Source organism: Bombina bombina, chromosome 4 (assembly GCF_027579735.1).
Source record: "Bombina bombina isolate aBomBom1 chromosome 4, aBomBom1.pri, whole genome shotgun sequence".
Classification (NCBI taxonomy): Eukaryota; Metazoa; Chordata; class Amphibia; order Anura; family Bombinatoridae; genus Bombina; species Bombina bombina.
The window spans coordinates 1,211,128,472-1,211,144,312 of NC_069502.1; the positions used below are offsets into that span (position 1 = coordinate 1,211,128,472).

General features: G+C 38.7%; 1 protein-coding gene across 2 annotated transcripts in view; it reads right to left on the bottom strand.

Moving 5' to 3' along the window:
* The window catches only part of LOC128658189 (epoxide hydrolase 1), an 86,530-nt gene extending 72,581 nt beyond the window's left edge, over positions 1-13,949 (bottom strand). Inside the window, exon 1 of one of the 2 annotated variants that reach the window (XM_053712709.1) lies at positions 13,892-13,949. The gene's annotated coding sequence lies outside the window, so the exon portion shown is untranslated. The remainder of the gene's footprint in view (positions 1-13,891) is intronic. The other variant, XM_053712710.1, reaches the window with a different exon arrangement.
* Positions 13,950-15,841: the final 1,892 nt, after the last annotated feature.

The window sequence follows — 15,841 nt, forward strand, 5'->3', positions numbered from 1 at the left end:
GATAAATAGTGACAATGTAATACAGAGGTACTGACACAATACAGGGATAAATACTGACAATGTAATACAGAGGTACTGACACAATACAGGGATAAGTACTGACAATGTAATACAGAGGTACTGACACAATACAGGGATAAGTAGTGACAATGTAATACAGAGGTACTGACACAATACAGGGATAAGTAGTGACAATGTAATACAGAGGTACTGACACAATACAGGGATAAGTAGTGACAATGTAATACAGAGGTACTGACACAATACAGGGATAAGTAGTGACAATGTAATACAGAGGTACTGACACAATACAGGGATAAGTAGTGACAATGTAATACAGAGGTACTGACACAATACAGAGATAAGTACTGACAATGTAATACTGAGGTACTGACACAATACAGGGATAAGTACTGACAATGTAATACTGAGGCACTGACACAATACAGGGATAAGTACTGACAATGTAATACAGAGGTACTGACACAATACAGGGATAAGTACTGACAATGTAATACAGAGGTACTGACACAATACAGGGATAAGTACTGACAATGTAATACAGAGGTACTGACACAATACAGGGATAATTAGTGACAATGTAATACAGAGGTACTGACACAATACAGGGATAAGTACTGACAATGTAATACAGAGGTACTGACACAATACAGGGGATAAGTAGTGACAATGTAATACAGAGGTACTGACACAATACAGAGATAAGTACTGACAATGTAATACAGAGGTACTGACAATGTAATACAGAGGCACTGACACAATACAGGGATAAGTAGTGACAATGTAATACTGAGGTACTGACACAATACAGGGATAAGTAGTGACAATGTAATACAGAGGTACTGACACAATACAGGGATAAGTACTGACAATGTAATACAGAGGTACTGACACAATACAGGGATAAGTAGTGACAATGTAATACTGAGGTACTGACACAATACAGGGATAAGTAGTGACAATGTAATACAGAGGTACTGACACAATACAGGGATAAGTAGTGACAATGTAATACAGAGGCACTGACACAATACAGGGATAAGTAGTGACAATGTAATACAGAGGCACTGACACAATACAGGGATAAGTAGTGACAATGTAATACAGAGGCACTGACACAATACAGGGATAAGTAGTGACAATGTAATACAGAGGTACTAACACAATACAGGGATAAGTAGTGACAATGTAATACAGAGGTACTGACACAATACAGGGATAAGTAGTGACAATGTAATACTGAGGTACTGACACAATACAGGGATAAGTAGTGACAATGTAATACAGAGGCACTGACACAATACAGGGATAAGTAGTGACAATGTAATACAGAGGCACTGACACAATACAGGGATAAGTAGTGACAATGTAATACAGAGGTACTGACACAATACAGGGATAAGTAGTGACAATGTAATACAGAGGTACTGACACAATACAGGGATAAGTAGTGACAATGTAATACTGAGGTACTGACACAATACAGGGATAAGTAGTGACAATGTAATACAGAGGTACTGACACAATACAGGGATAAGTACTGACAATGTAATACAGAGGTACTGACACAATACAGGGATAAGTAGTGACAATGTAATACAGAGGCACTGACACAATACAGGGATAAGTAGTGACAATGTAATACAGAGGCACTGACACAATACAGGGATAAGTAGTGACAATGTAATACAGAGGTACTGACACAATACAGGGATAAGTAGTGACAATGTAATACAGAGGTACTGACACAATACAGGGATAAGTAGTGACAATGTAATACTGAGGTACTGACACAATACAGGGATAAGTAGTGACAATGTAATACAGAGGCACTGACACAATACAGGGATAAGTAGTGACAATGTAATACAGAGGCACTGACACAATACAGGGATAAGTAGTGACAATGTAATACAGAGGCACTGACACAATACAGGGATAAGTAGTGACAATGTAATACAGAGGTACTGACACAATACAGGGATAAGTAGTGACAATGTAATACAGAGGTACTGACACAATACAGGGATAAGTAGTGACAATGTAATACTGAGGTACTGACACAATACAGGGATAAGTAGTGACAATGTAATACAGAGGTACTGACACAATACAGGGATAAGTACTGACAATGTAATACAGAGGTACTGACACAATACAGGGATAAGTAGTGACAATGTAATACAGAGGCACTGACACAATACAGGGATAAGTAGTGACAATGTAATACAGAGGTACTGACACAATACAGGGATAAGTACTGACAATGTAATACTGAGGTACTGACAAAATACAGGGATAAGTACTGACAATGTAATACAGAGGTACTGACACAATACAGGGATAAGTACTGACAATGTAATACAGAGGTACTGACACAATACAGGGATAAGTACTGACAATGTAATACTGAGGTACTGACACAATACAGGGATAAGTACTGACAATGTAATACAGAGGTACTGACACAATACAGGGATAAGTACTGACAATGTAATACAGAGGTACTGACACAATACAGGGATAAGTACTGACAATGTAATACAGAGGTACTGACACAATACAGGGATAAGTAGTGACAATGTAATACTGAGGTACTGACACAATACAGGGATAAGTAGTGACAATGTAATACAGAGGTACTGACACAATACAGGGATAAGTAGTGACAATGTAATACAGAGGTACTGACACAATACAGGGATAAGTAGTGACAATGTAATACAGAGGTACTGACACAATACAGGGATAAGTAGTGACAATGTAATACAGAGGTACTGACACAATACAGGGATAAGTAGTGACAATGTAATACAGAGGTACTGACACAATACAGGGATAAGTAGTGACAATGTAATACAGAGGTACTGACACAATACAGGGATAAGTAGTGACAATGTAATACAGAGGTACTGACACAATACAGGGATAAGTAGTGACAATGTAATACAGAGGTACTGACACAATACAGGGATAAGTAGTGACAATGTAATACAGAGGTACTGACACAATACAGGGATAAGTAGTGACAATGTAAGTAATACAGAGGTACTGACACAATACAGGGATAAGTAGTGACAATGTAATACAGAGGTACTGACACAATACAGGGATAAGTAGTGACAATGTAATACAGAGGTACTGACACAATACAGGGATAAGTACTGACAATGTAATACAGAGGTACTGACACAATACAGGGATCCGTACTGACAATGTAATACAGAGGCACTGACACAATACAGGGATAAGTACTGACAATGTAATACAGAGGTACTGACACAATACAGAGATAAGTAGTGACAATGTAATACAGAGGTACTGACACAATACAGGGATCCGTACTGACAATGTAATACAGAGGTACTGACACAATACAGGGATAAGTACTGACAATGTAATACAGAGGTACTGACACAATACAGAGATAAGTAGTGACAATGTAATACAGAGGTACTGACACAATACAGGGATAAGTAGTGACAATGTAATACAGAGGTACTGACACAATACAGGGATAAGTAGTGACAATGTAATACAGAGGTACTGACACAATACAGGGATAAGTAGTGACAATGTAATACAGAGGTACTGACACAATACAGGGATAAGTAATGACAATGTAATACAGAGGTACTGACACAATACAGGGATAAGTAGTGACAATGTAATACAGAGGTACTGACACAATACAGGGATAAGTAGTGACAATGTAATACAGAGGTACTAACACAATACAGGGCTAAGTAGTGACAATGTAATACAGAGGTACTGACACAATACAGGGCTAAGTAGTGACAATGTAATACAGAGGTACTGACACAATACAGGGCTAAGTAGTGACAATGTAATACAGAGGTACTGACACAATACAGGGATAAGTAGTGACAATGTAATACAGAGGTACTGACACAATACAGGGATAAGTAGTGACAATGTAATACTGAGGTACTGACACAATACAGGGATATGTAGTGACAATGTAATACAGAGGTACTGACACAATACAGGGATAAGTACTGACAATGTAATACTGAGGTACTGACACAATACAGGGATAAATACTGACAATGTAATACAGAGGTACTGACACAATACAGGGATAAGTACTGACAATGTAACACAGAGGCACTGACACAATACAGGGATAAGTAGTGACAATGTAATACAGAGGTACTGACACAATACAGGGATAAGTAGTGACAATGTAATACAGAGGTACTGACACAATACAGGGATAAGTAGTGACAATGTAATACAGAGGTACTGACACAATACAGGGATAAGTAGTGACAATGTAATACAGAGGTACTGACACAATACAGGGATAAGTAGTGACAATGTAATACAGAGGTACTGACACAATACAGGGATAAGTAGTGACAATGTAATACAGAGGTACTGACACAATACAGGGATAAGTAGTGACAATGTAATACAGAGGTACTGACACAATACAGGGATAAGTAGTGACAATGTAATACAGAGGTACTGACACAATACAGGGATAAGTAGTGACAATGTAATACAGAGGCACTGACACAATACAGGGATAAGTAGTGACAATGTAATACAGAGGTACTGACACAATACAGGGATAAGTACTGACAATGTAATACAGAGGTACTGACACAATACAGGGATAAGTACTGACAATTTAATACAGAGGTACTGACACAATACAGGGATAATTAGTGACAATGTAATACAGAGGTACTGACACAATACAGGGATAATTAGTGACAATGTAATACAGAGGTACTGACACAATACAGGGATAAGTACTGACAATGTAATACAGAGGTACTGACACAATACAGGGATAAGTACTGACAATTTAATACAGAGGTACTGACACAATACAGGGATAATTAGTGACAATGTAATACAGAGGTACTGACACAATACAGGGATAAGTAGTGACAATGTAATACAGAGGTACTGACACAATACAGGGATAAGTAGTGACAATGTAATACAGAGGTACTGACACAATAGAGGGATACGTAGTGACAATGTAATACAGAGGTACTGACACAATACAGGGATAAGTACTGACAATGTAATACAGAGGTACTGACACAATACAGGGATAAGTAGTGACAATGTAATACAGAGGTACTGACACAATACAGGGATAAGTAGTGACAATGTAATACAGAGGTACTGACACAATACAGGGATAAGTAGTGACAATGTAATACAGAGGTACTGACACAATACAGGGATAAGTAGTGACAATGTAATACAGAGGTACTGACACAATACAGGGATAAGTACTGACAATGTAATACAGAGGTACTGACACAATACAGGGATAAGTAGTGACAATGTAATACAGAGGTACTGACACAATACAGGGATAAGTAGTGACAATGTAATACAGAGGTACTGACACAATACAGGGATAAGTACTGACAATGTAATACAGAAGTACTGACACAATACAGGGATAAGTAGTGACAATGTAATACAGATGTACTAACACAATACAGGGATAAGTACTGACAATGTAATACAGAGGTACTGACACAATACAGGGATAAGTACTGACAATATAATACAGGGGTACTGACACAATACAGGGATAAGTACTGACAATGTAATACAGAGGTACTGACACAATACAGGGAAAAGTAATGATAATGTAATACAGAGGTACTGACACAATACAGGGATAAGTACTGGCAATGTAATACAGAGGTACTGACACAATACAGGGATATGTACTGACAATGTAATACAGAGGTACTGACACAATACAGGGATATGTACTGACAATGTAATACAGAGGTACTGACACAATACAGGGATATGTACTGACAATGTAACACAGAGGTACTGACACAATACAGGGATAAGTAGTGATAATGTAATACAGTGGTACTGACACAATACAGGGATAAGTACTGACAATGTAATACTGAGGTACTGACACAATACAGGGATAAGTACTGACACAATACAGGGATAAGTACTGACAATGTAATACTGAGGTACTGACACAATACAGGGATAATTAGTGACAATGTAATACAGAGGTACTGACACAATACAGGGATAAGTAGTAACAATGTAATACAGAGGCACTGACACAATACAGGGATAAGTAGTGACAATGTAATACAGAGGTACTGACACAATACAGGGATAAGTACTGACAATGTAATACAGAGGCACTGACACAATACAGGGATAAGTAGTGACAATGTAATACAGAGGTACTGACACAATACAGGGATAAGTAGTGACAATGTAATACAGAGGTACTAACACAATACAGGGATAAGTACTGACAATGTAATACAGAGGTACTGACACAATACAGGGATAAGTACTGACAATGTAATACAGAGGTACTGACACAATACAGGGATAAGTACTGACAATGTAATACAGAGGTACTGACACAATACAGAGATAAGTAGTGACAATGTAACACTGAGGTACTGACACAATACAGGGATAAGTACTGACAATGTAATACAGGGGTACTGACACAATACAGGGATAAGTACTGACAATTTAATACTGAGGTACTGACACAATACAGGGGATAAGTACTGACAATGTAATACAGAGGTACTGACACAATACAGGGGGATAAGTACTGACAATTTAATACAGAGGTACTGACACAATACAGGGATAAGTACTGACAATGTAAGTAATACAGAGGTACTGACACAATACAGGGATAAGTACTGACAATGTAATACAGAGGTACTGACACAATACAGGGATAAGTACTGACAATGTAAGTAATACAGAGGTACTGACACAATACAGGGATAAGTAGTGACAATGTAATACAGAGGTACTGACACAATACAGGGATAAGTAGTGACAATGTAATACAGAGGTACTGACACAATACAGGGATAAGTACTGACAATGTAATACAGAGGTACTGACACAATACAGGGATCCGTACTGACAATGTAATACAGAGGCACTGACACAATACAGGGATAAGTACTGACAATGTAATACAGAGGTACTGACACAATACAGGGATAAGTAGTGACAATGTAATACAGAGGTACTGACACAATACAGAGATAAGTACTGACAATGTAATACAGAGGTACTGACACAATACAGGGATAAGTACTGACAATGTAATACAGAGGTACTGACACAATACAGGGATAAGTACTGACAATGTAATACAGAGGTACTGACACAATACAGGGATAAGTACTGACAATGTAATACAGAGGTACTGACACAATACAGGGATAAGTAGTGACAATGTAATACAGAGGTACTGACACAATACAGGGATAAGTAGTGACAATGTAATACAGAGGTACTGACACAATACAGGGATAAGTACTGACAATGTAATACAGAGGTACTGACACAATACAGGGATAAGTACTGACAATGTAATACAGAGGTACTAACACAATACAGGGCTAAGTAGTGACAATGTAATACAGAGGTACTGACACAATACAGGGATAAGTACCGACAATGTAATACAGAGGTACTGACACAATACAGGGATAAGTAGTGACAATGTAATACAGAGGTACTGACACAATACAGGGATAAGTACTGACAATGTAATACAGAGGTACTGACACAATACAGGGATAAGTACTGACAATGTAACACAGAGGCACTGACACAATACAGGGATAATGACACAATACAGGGATAAGTAGTGACAATGTAATACAGAGGTACTGACACAATACAGGGATAAGTACTGACAATGTAATACAGAGGTACTGACACAATACAGGGATAAGTAGTGACAATGTAATACAGAGGTACTGACACAATACAGGGATAAGTAGTGACAATGTAATACAGAGGTACTGACACAATACAGGGATAAGTAGTGACAATGTAATACAGAGGCACTGACACAATACAGGGATAAGTAGTGACAATGTAATACAGAGGTACTGACACAATACAGGGATAAGTAGTGACAATGTAACACAGAGGCACTGACACAATACAGGGATAAGTAGTGACAATGTAATACAGAGGTACTGACACAATACAGGGATAAGTAGTGACAATGTAATACAGAGGTACTGACACAATACAGGGATAAGTAGTGACAATGTAATACAGAGGTACTGACACAATACATGGATAAGTACTGACAATGTAATACAGAGGTACTGACACAATACAGGGATAAGTACTGACAATGTAATACAGAGGTACTGACACAATACAGGGATAAGTACTGACAATGTAATACAGAGGTACTGACACAATACAGGGATAAGTACTGACAATGTAATACAGAGGTACTGACACAATACAGGGATAAGTAGTGACAATGTAATACAGAGGTACTGACACAATACAGGGATAAGTAGTGACAATGTAATACAGAGGTACTGACACAATACAGGGATAAGTACTGACAATGTAATACAGAGGTACTGACACAATACAGGGATAAGTACTGACAATGTAATACAGAGGTACTGACACAATACAGGGATAAGTAGTGACAATGTAATACAGAGGTACTGACACAATACAGGGATATGTACTGACAATGTAATACAGAGGTACTGACACAATACAGGGATAAGTAGTGACAATGTAATACTGAGGTACTGACACAATACAGGGATAAGTAGTGACAATGTAATACTGAGGTACTGACACAATACAGGGATAAGTAGTGACAATGTAATACTGAGGTACTGACACAATACAGGGATAAGTAGTGACAATGTAATACAGAGGTACTGACACAATACAGGGATAAGTACTGACAATGTAATACAGAGGTACTGACACAATACAGGGATAAGTAGTGACAATGTAATACAGAGGTACTGACACAATACAGGGATAAGTAGTGACAATGTAATACAGAGGTACTGACACAATACAGGGATAAGTAGTGACAATGTAATACAGAGGTACTGACACAATACAGGGATAAGTACTGACAATGTAATACAGAAGTACTGACACAATACAGGGATAAGTAGTGACAATGTAATACAGATGTACTAACACAATACAGGGATAAGTACTGACAATGTAATACAGAGGTACTGACAATATAATACAGGGGTACTGACACAATACAGGGATAAGTACTGACAATGTAATACAGAGGTACTGACACAATACAGGGAAAAGTAATGATAATGTAATACAGAGGTACTGACACAATACAGGGATAAGTACTGGCAATGTAATACAGAGGTACTGACACAATACAGGGATATGTACTGACAATGTAATACAGAGGTACTGACACAATACAGGGATATGTACTGACAATGTAATACAGAGGTACTGACACAATACAGGGATACGTACTGACAATGTAACACAGAGGTACTGACACAATACAGGGATAGGTAGTGACAATGTAATACAGAGGTACTGACACAATACAGGGATAAGTACTGACAATGTAATACTGAGGTACTGACACAATACAGGGATAAGTACTGACAATGTAATACAGTGGTACTGACACAATACAGGGATAAGTACTGACAATGTAATACTGAGGTACTGACACAATACAGGGATAAGTACTGACAATGTAATACTGAGGTACTGACACAATACAGGGATAAGTACTGACACAATACAGGGATAAGTAGTGACAATGTAATACTGAGGTACTGACACAATACAGGGATAAGTAGTGACAATGTAATACAGAGGTACTCACACAATACAGGGATAAGTACTGACAATGTAATACAGAGGTACTGACACAATACAGGGATAAGTACTGACAATGTAATACTGAGGTACTGACACAATACAGGGATAAGTACTGACAATGTAATACTGAGGTACTGACACAATACAGGGATAAGTACTGACAATGTAATACTGAGGTACTGACACAATACAGGGATAAGTACTGACAATGTAATACTGAGGTACTGACACAATACAGGGATAAGTACTGACACAATACAGGGATAAGTACTGACAATGTAATACTGAGGTACTGACACAATACAGGGATAAGTACTGACAATGTAATACAGAGGTACTGACACAATACAGGGATAAGTACTGACAATGTAATACAGAGGTACTGACACAATACAGGGATAAGTACTGACAATGTAATACAGAGGTACTGACACAATACAGGGATAAGTAGTGACAATGTAATACAGAGGTACTGACAAAATACAGGGATAAGTAGTGACAATGTAATACAGAGGTACTGACAAAATACAGGGATATGTACTGACAATGTAATACAGAGGCACTGACACAATACAGGGATAAGTACTGACAATGTAATACAGAGGTACTGACACAATACATGGATAAGTAGTGACAATGTAATACAGAGGTACTGACAATACAGGGATAAGTACTGACAATGTAATACAGAGGTACTGACACAATACAGGGATAAGTACTGACAATGTAATACAGTGGTACTGACACAATACAGGGATAAGTACTGACAATGTAATACTGAGGTACTGACACAATACAGGGATAAGTACTGACAATGTAATACTGAGGTACTGACACAATACAGGGATAAGTACTGACAATGTAATACTGAGGTACTGACACAATACAGGGATAAGTACTGACAATGTAATACAGTGGTACTGACACAATACAGGGATAAGTACTGACAATGTAATACTGAGGTACTGACACAATACAGGGATAAGTACTGACAATGTAATACAGAGGTACTGACACAATACAGGGATAAGTAGTGACAATGTAATACTGAGGTACTGACACAATACAGGGATAAGTACTGACAATGTAATACTGAGGTACTGACACAATACAGGGATAATTAGTGACAATGTAATACAGAGGCACTGACACAATACAGGGATAAGTAGTGACAATGTAATACAGAGGTACTGACACAATACAGGGATAAGTAGTGACAATGTAATACAGAGGCACTGACACAATACAGGGATAAGTAGTGACAATGTAATACAGAGGTACTAACACAATACAGGGATAAGTAGTGACAATGTAATACAGAGGTACTAACACAATACAGGGATAAGTACTGACAATGTAATACAGAGGTACTGACACAATACAGGGATAAGTACTGACAATGTAATACAGAGGTACTGACACAATACAGGGATAAGTACTGACAATGTAATACAGAGGTACTGACACAATACAGGGATAAGTACTGACAATGTAATACAGAGGCACTGACACAATACAGGGATAAGTAGTGACAATGTAATACAGAGGTACTGACACAATACAGGGATAAGTACTGACAATGTAATACAGAGGTACTGACACAATACAGAGATAAGTAGTGACAATGTAATACAGAGGTACTGACACAATACAGGGATAAGTACTGACAATGTAATACAGAAGTACTGACACAATACAGGGATAAGTACTGACAATGTAATACAGAGGTACTGACACAATACAGGGATAAGTAGTGACAATGTAATACAGAGGTACTGACACAATACAGGGATAAGTAGTGACAATGTAATACAGAGGTACTGACACAATACAGGGATAAGTAGTGACAATGTAATACAGAGGTACTGACACAATGCAGGGATAAGTACTGACAATGTAATACAGAGGCACTGACACAATACAGGGATAAGTAGTGACAATGTAATACAGAGGCACTGACACAATACAGGGATAAGTACTGACAATGTAATACAGAGGTACTGACACAATACAGGGATAAGTACTGACAATGTAACACTGAGGTACTGACACAATACAGGGATAAGTAGTGACAATGTAATACTGAGGTACTGACACAATACAGGGATAAGTAGTGACAATGTAATACAGGGGTACTGACACAATACAGGGATAAGTAGTGACAATGTAATACAGAGGTACTGACACAATACAGGGATAAGTAGTGACAATGTAATACAGAGGTACTGACACAATGCAGGGATAAGTAGTGACAATGTAATACTGAGGTACTGACACAATACAGGGATAAGTACTGACAATGTAATACAGAGGTACTGACACAATACAGGGATAAGTAGTGACAATGTAATACAGAGGTACTGACACAATACAGGGATAAGTACTGACAATGTAATACTGAGGTACTGACACAATACAGGGATAAGTACTGACAATGTAATACAGAGGTACTGACACAATACAGGGATAAGTAGTGACAATGTAATACAGAGGTACTGACACAATACAGGGATAAGTAGTGACAATGTAATACAGAGGTACTGACACAATGCAGGGATAAGTAGTGACAATGTAATACTGAGGTACTGACACAATACAGGGATAAGTACTGACAATGTAATACAGAGGTACTGACACAATGCAGGGATAAGTAGTGACAATGTAATACAGAGGTACTGACACAACTGTTACACATATTCCTACAGCTGCCCTGTGTGGTTCTGTTACACATATTCCTACAGCTGTATGCTGTGTGGTTCTGTTACACATATTCCTACAGCTGTAGCCTGTGTGGTTCTGTTACACATATTCCTACAGCTGTAGCCTGTGTGGTTCTGTTACACATATTCCTACAGCTGCCCTGTGTGGTTCTGTTACACATATTCCTACAGCTGCCCTGTGTGGTTCTGTTACACATATTCCTACAGCTGCCCTGTGTGGTTCTGTTACACATATTCCTACAGCTGCCCTGTGTGGTTCTGTTACACATATTCCTACAGCTGTAGCCTGTGTGGTTCTGTTACACATATTCCTACAGCTGTAGCCTGTGTGGTTCTGTTACACATATTCTTACAGCTGTAGCCTGTGTGGTTCTGTTACACATATTCCTACAGCTGTAGCCTGTGTGGTTCTGTTACACATATTCCTATAGCTGCCCTGTGTGGTTCTGTTACACATACTCCTACAGCTGTATGCTGTGTGGTTCTGTTACACATATTCCTACAGCTGCTCTGTGTGGTTCTGTTACACATATTCCTACAGCTGCCCTGTGTGGTTCTGTTACACATATTCCTACAGCTGCCCTGTGTGGTTCTGTTACACATATTCCTACAGCTGCCCTGTGTGGTTCTGTTACACATACTCCTACAGCAGCCCTGTGTGGTTCTGTTACACATACTCCTACAGCTGTATGCTGTGTGGTTCTGTTACACATATTCCTACAGCTGTAGCCTGTGTGGTTCTGTTACACATACTCCTACAGCAGCCCTGTGTGGTTCTGTTACACATTCCTACAGCTGTATCCTGTGTGGTTCTGTTACACATATTCCTACAGCTGTATCCTGTGTGGTTCTGTTACACATATTCCTATAGCTGCCCTGTGTGGTTCTGTTACACATATTCCTACAGCTGCCCTGTGTGGTTCTGTTACACATACTCCTACAGCTGTATGCTGTGTGGTTCTGTTACACATATTCCTACAGCTGCCCTGTGTGGTTCTGTTACACATATTCCTACAGCTGCCCTGTGTGGTTCTGTTACACATATTCCTACAGCTGTATGCTGTGTGGTTCTGTTACACATACTCCTACAGCTGTATGCTGTGTGGTTCTGTTACACATACTCCTACAGCTGCCCTGTGTGGTTCTGTTACACATATTCCTACAGCTGTATGCTGTGTGGTTCTGTTACACATATTCCTACAGCAGCCCTGTGTGGTTCTGTTACACATATTCCTACAGCTGTATGCTGTGTGGTTCTGTTACACATACTCCTACAGCTGCCCTGTGTGGTTCTGTTACACATATTCCTACAGCTGTATGCTGTGTGGTTCTGTTACACATATTCCTACAGCAGCCCTGTGTGGTTCTGTTACACATTCCTACAGCTGCCCTGTGTGGTTCTGTTACATATCTGTAGCCTGTGTGTAATAAAGCAATAAGTAGTTAACTAAACACAAAGATAAAACAGCACTGACCTGAACTTGAGTTAAGCTACTGGGAGAGTGGGAGTGAACAAGTCTCTTCTAAGTTTAGTATAAAACAATATGGGCCTCCCATGGGCGTTTACATCTTATTTCATCATCTTTCCCAGCATGCACCTGGGCTCTGGGTTTGAGGCAGGAAAATCCATTTGTAAAAGTCTGGTTTAGAATCTGGTTACATTCAGGAAACTGAATCCTGCTTATCTTATAGTTAGGCTTACCATAATTTTTAGAGGTGAAACTGGGACCACCTGGTGCGGTGCCAGTGGGGGTGTGGTCAGGAGCGTGGTCAAGGGGGCATGGCAATTACCGGTCCTTTTAAAGTAGTAGCTTTTATGTGTGTAATGTTTTGTGGATACTCTACCCTTCCTCAGTCAAACAAGTGAATCACACAGTTTAAATAGACCATAACACCACCCCCTAGTGAAAAAGGCACCATTACGTTGTCATGGCAAATAAATCATTACTCTAAATCTCAGATTCTAAATAATGCCAAACATCAAGCATAATTATCACTTTCATAATTATCAATTTCACAATTTAATATCTGCAGTGTAATATGTGTTTTATGTGTCTAATTAAGGAAAAGAGCCAAATACTGATAAAGCATAAATACAACATTGAATGAAAGTAAAAAAGAAACACGTACCTGCTAAAGCTGTTTATGAGGCTACTCTATACCATAATGCAGGAAGATTATAGCCAAAATGCTATCCTGCATGAAGTAAAGCAAGATCCAGGCCAAAAATCCTGCCTGTCTGTACTTCCTAGTCATACCCATATGATTCCCCTAAAGGTGTATTACCGGCAATGACACCAAGGGTCGGCGGGGGGGGTTAAATTCTTAGAAAAATAAACCAAGTAGTACTACAAAATTAAAAAACCCTATGCTGCTTAATCAGCCTGTATTACTAAATGTAAACTTTGAAGGACACGAACGTTAAGCTAAGCAGGGCTGTATGTAACAAAGTACCAGCATACAACTATGCTGGAGAGCCACAGTCCAGTCATTTTGAATAATATGTCTGGGTTTCAGGAGGTCTGAAACCCGGACACATGATTTGAAACCTGGAGGTGGCAACCCTACTGGGACAGAATGAAAAATTGGGTGGGACACTGGGACAGCGCCTCCAAACCGGGACAATCCCAGTAAAAGTGGGACTTCTGGTAAGCCTACTTATAGTGAGGGTAAACCTGACATGTTTTAACAAAGATAAAGGGGTCCTACGTGCACACAAGTAATCCTATATCTGTGTCTATTCAAGCCTAATGTGTCTCATTATAAAAAGTTATCAATACCAAGGAAACACCTTTGGCTCACACTTATTAATGCTAAGTAGCAATACAAATTGTACATATAGGTGAGATCACTATAAAAAATAATACAACTTAATTCACCCATTCTATAATAAGTGTACAAATTCCCTCATTGTAAACAATTTATAGTACAAAAAACAAATCAGGGCTCCTGAGGTATCTGGAAATGTCAATAAGTATTTAGTATAAATAAATCATATTTCAAAATTCCCTCTGACCTGCAACGGAGAAGCCCATTGCAGCACTCTGTAAAATAAAAAGATCACTGTAGTTATTAGCACTATGATTAGTTGAGCTGCACAAATGAGGGTAATGACTTGGCAAATAAATAACACATAAATAATCTCACCGAGAGATTTACCTCCACAATTAATTTCACAAAGAGGTTCAAGGGCTTCAGTCTTTCTCCAGATGGATATTAATGTGATCAAAATATAACAAAATAAAAGTGTACACAAATTATCCATACATAACTCAGTACACAGCAAGGTCAGGTGTACATAACTCAGCACACAGTAAGGTCAGGTGTACATAACTCAGCACACAGCAAGGTCAGGTGTACATAACTCAGCACACAGCAAGGTCAGGTGTACATAACTCAGCACACAGCACGGTCAGGTGTACATA